This window comes from Schistocerca americana, chromosome 3, assembly GCF_021461395.2.
Source record: "Schistocerca americana isolate TAMUIC-IGC-003095 chromosome 3, iqSchAmer2.1, whole genome shotgun sequence".
In the NCBI taxonomy this organism is placed as follows: domain Eukaryota; kingdom Metazoa; phylum Arthropoda; class Insecta; order Orthoptera; family Acrididae; genus Schistocerca; species Schistocerca americana.
Window position 1 is genome coordinate 962,457,614 of NC_060121.1, and position 4,475 is coordinate 962,462,088.

Below are 4,475 nucleotides of genomic sequence, written 5' to 3' on the forward strand. Positions count from 1 at the left end.
GCAGTGACATTTCAGTATTGGAGTAAGAAATGCTCTTGAGTGTGGCTGTCATTAGTATGAGTTTGGTGCAAATCTGCTCCCTGTAATTTATTGCTGTGTGTGTTATTGACAACTGCTCCTACACACAGTACAAAGTGCACTGTGTCAGTTTGTGTCCTGTTTACTATTCAAAGGAAAACTTCAACAAATGTAACTTCAATAACCAATATTCAATTTTCTAAGACATATATTTCGAAATTAATGTGCCTAATTGGGCTGGCGATCATTCATTTTTTATTCATTTATGATTTCACCACCTCCGTTAACTCCCAAGACAAAAGCCCATTTGGTTTTTCTGTTATTTCACCAAATTCGAAATTATAGTCCAATACCCTTGTTCATTAGACACGAGCGCGATCCTGTCAGAGGGTAACATTAGCGTGTATCACGGCACGTTAGTTTTATAACCAACAGAATTTTGGATCAGTACTCTCTCAGAGAGTACCTACCTAGCTACCGTATCTTTTTCTGCTGCACGTTCTAAAGAAATCCAGTGAGTTGTAACGTGTCTTAATATCTCCGTCCACTCAACATCTACAACCTAAAAATATTAATTCGGGTCTCCACGGCGCTTCGCAAACATGGTAAAATAACTATGTATTTTAAGAATAATATTTTCTATGTCTACATCAAAGCAATATGTTGCATGTCTTGTTGTACTATGGGCAATATGAAGTGAGCAAATTTATTTCAATGTTTTACAATGTGCATCATGAAGCAGCTTAAAAACAGAATTGTGCTTACCGTAACTGACATTAGTGTTGTCTGCTGTATAGGAAAGAATCTTGACTAAAGGCAGGCCATTTTCATTTATGACGCAATTTTCATCAGAATATCTGACCTTAACACTGTTGTCTTCGATGAGCTTTGATACCTTCACAAACTACGTATATTTAGTCTCAAACAGCATGAATAATCACGTTGGAATTCGGAGGGTACCACCTGGAAGTACACGGTGGAAGACAAATTGAACTCTCCAGCATGATCTGCCTTACCAGCGAATGACGAAACATCAAGAAATTTCCTTTTTCTGACGCACCATAGGAAAAAAAATGGAGCTACTCTGAACTTGAACGGCGCTCAAATGAAATACGGATTTTAAAATATTTACACACAAAAAAAAGACAAACGCTCGTTCTACGGAACTACAGTTCATAATACAGGATGCAAAATTTGCACCTCAAACAGGGGATGTCCTGCACGGTGCGGGACAGGTGGTAACCCCGGTAGGTTTCACGGGCAAGGCCGGCTACTTCACCGTTGGCAACACGCCCGGCAGCGAAGTCGTCACTGGTTGCTGATACTGACCGAGGGTGACGTATGCTACTGTCGTCATCAAACCGTTACAGACGGTACATGACTCACGACGGCTCTTCCTTTCAGTTATCTTGGAATTCCGACATCAGCATCCCAAAATGTTCTCCACATGAAAGTACATGAAAATACTCAAACCAATGTAAATATATCAAGAAGACCCATCATGTTAGATTCAATAATTTTGTAGCATATGTGAAGGGGGGGGGGGTATAGCTCAGTGGTAGAGCATTCGACTGCAGATCGAGAGGTCCCCGGTTCAAACCCGGGTGCCCCCTTGCATTTTATAATTTCTAAACCTCACGTATCAAGTACGTACTAATAGTTCCGCTTACACGTTGAGCAGCCGTGTTGTACATCTGATCCGCCATAGCGTTTGCAAGTTGCGAATGCTATTCGTTTAATTTGTGTTCCGTGTAAACGTTTAGCGTCTACACATTGCGTTCTATTATATTGCCCGTATTGTTCTTTGTTAGTGAGTTCGGCTGCTAACTAGTCGTGGGTGTGTCAAGAATGTTTGCAAATGCACACTCCGGTTTTGCATGAGAAGATGAGAGCGCTGGGAGCTGAATGCAGTATTGGCTCTGTGCTGGTCAGAATCTGTCTTCCCCCCCCCCCCCCCCCCTGTAAAGTTTTAAAGTCGACACTCTCTCGGCCACCACGTCGTACCAAGATGATCTGACAGAGGTGAGCAAAATAGCGCTTCCGAGGTTCTGCAGATGGCTGCCCTGTCTTTCTGCGGATATTTAAGTGCTAGAGGATGGCACTGTTTGTTTCGCACAAAATCTCCGTAAATTCGAGAAGTGGTAAACCTTTTTTTGTGTTCTGAGTATTTTTTAAGTTCTCTAAAATACGCATTTATTTATTCACATGGCGCCGCCATCAGATTTGTGTTGGCTGAAGTTCACGTATCCGCTGCTCGGTAAAATTCAAAATAAGCGTTTGGTGATACTATCTGTTTCCACAGTGAGAACGCAGTGCTCAGGTATCGTGTCTATAGGACCTGAGTAACTATGTCGGGACCCCTAAGCAGTAAACGTCTCAAGGCCCCTTTACCCTTTTCTATCTTCCTATAATATATTTTTTTTCTACCATAGCACAGTTTACCCATAATTACGCTGTTTCCTTTTTGATATTAATTCTTTCATTTGTTTCAATTTTTTATTGAATTAGGCGATGACGTATCTTTTAATGTAACGTGGTGCTGTGCCCCCCCCCCCCCCCCTTTCGAGCACCGCGGTGGATGTATGCGAGGCACGGTGTACATCTACGAGCGCCTCGTACAAGTCCACCGCGGTGCTTGGGCGTCACAGCACCAAGTTACGACACCTGAAGATGGACGTATAAGAGCCCGAAACCGGCCCTGTGATAATAAAAGAACTTAACAACTGTAGCGGTATTTTCAACCTCTGGTATAATGCTAGGTTGCAGATGTTCCTCTAACAAGATTGTTTGCACATTCACAATGTTGACATTCGTTACAATCTATTGTGCATCAAAAATCTCGTATTTCATTAGTAATATTTGGCATAAGCCAATGTCATTCTGGTATTCCGCTCCTAGACGGACTGTTTTCATGTAGTGAATGAGTCTCGGTCTCTACCTCACTTTCCTCTGCGCCCACTAAAGTATTTGTTTCTTGATTCTAGCCAGTCTATTCAGAGCACTTGTAAGGAATCTGTCATGGGTCAACTACTATATTGTGGCTGGCAGCCGTACTTGGAGAAGCGTAAGGTTGATTTTCCGTTGGCTGGTGACTAATTCGAAGTCTTCTATAGTTGTTCATCACACTTCGTTTGTTCCTCCTGCCGCTTTTTTCGTTTTTCGGGACCACTCTGGTGTTTTTTCTTTACGGGTAACTTCGTTTTTTGTGTGATTAGTGTGCGGACATGAAATTTACAATAACATTTGACAAGTGAGCACTTATCTATTTAAATAAAATTAACTGCACCTAAATACTTTTCTATCCCCTTTTTTATCATTATATCATTTATTATTTTTCTGTCTTGCTATTAGGCGAACGGAGAGAAAATGAAGAACGGCGCAAGGTGAAATAGTAATAATTTCTATAACATCTACACGATAAAAAATTCGGCACTTGACACTCGTCAAATTCTGTAACATTAGATGAAATAAGTATGTAAAACAATCTCTCGTAGTCAAACGTACGTGGTATCGTAAATGTAACTTCAGTTTATTACACTTATCGTCTCACTAATTTTCACAAAGCACTTGCAGTCTTTACACAAATCTAGTACTCTTTATCCAAATTCGCAACTTTATCCAAATTCGTAACTTTTTAAATTAAATTGACGGTCGCAAGACTCGCAAATCGCAATTACAGAACAAAATTAGAACTGAACAACTGAAAGAGTTTCGAAACTTTTGATTATGAAACAACATACGTATCCAACGAATCGGGGACTCCCCAAATGCTCTTTGTCATACTAACCAGTACTGCTGTCAACCTTATGAAAGTGATGAGACCACGAAGAAGTTAATACATGTACCAGTAAGTGTGTGTTCTCAATGCAGCCGTGCCAGCCTCTGAATAGTTCGCATTAAAATCACCTCTATAAAATGTAATATTACTCCGAAATGTGTTGAAATATAATGTTGTGTAGCCGAGACAATAATGTTTTGTCATTGAGGGTTTGTTACACACAAAGTTTTTAAGTGAAATTTTCACTAGAAGAAACATTTTTATTTATTTATATTTTTTTTTCCCCCCCGGGGTGTGGGGCCCCTATTCGATGCGGGGTCGCTAAGCTACTGCCTACACTGTGTGACGTTGCGAGTTAATGCACGATAACAATTATTGCAGTAAGCTTCATTGCAGTACAGTCCGCAGTATTGGAGCCGGAGGCTGTGAAGGAGACAGCAAGTTGTGTCCTAGTAATGAGTCATGTGCACCTCTTGCTACTGCAGCGTGTGAACGCTCCAACGTGTCACTAAACAGGAGCTTATATTCATGCCACCTATGAATCTTAAAATATATTAAATATTATTCAATAATTTTCAAAATCGGTACACTAGCTTTTGTTATTCAGGAGAAGATCGTAAAAAAATTTCAACGCTTTAACTATGATAGTTTCGGAGATAGAAAAAATTACGCAAAAAGT

At 40.4% G+C, this 4,475-nt stretch overlaps 1 non-coding gene across 1 annotated transcript; it reads left to right on the plus strand.

Moving 5' to 3' along the window:
• Positions 1 to 1,559: 1,559 nt before the first annotated feature.
• On the plus strand, positions 1,560 to 1,631 carry Trnac-gca. Its single transcript has one exon. It is a non-coding gene; the product is annotated as a tRNA-Cys (tRNA).
• Positions 1,632 to 4,475: the final 2,844 nt, after the last annotated feature.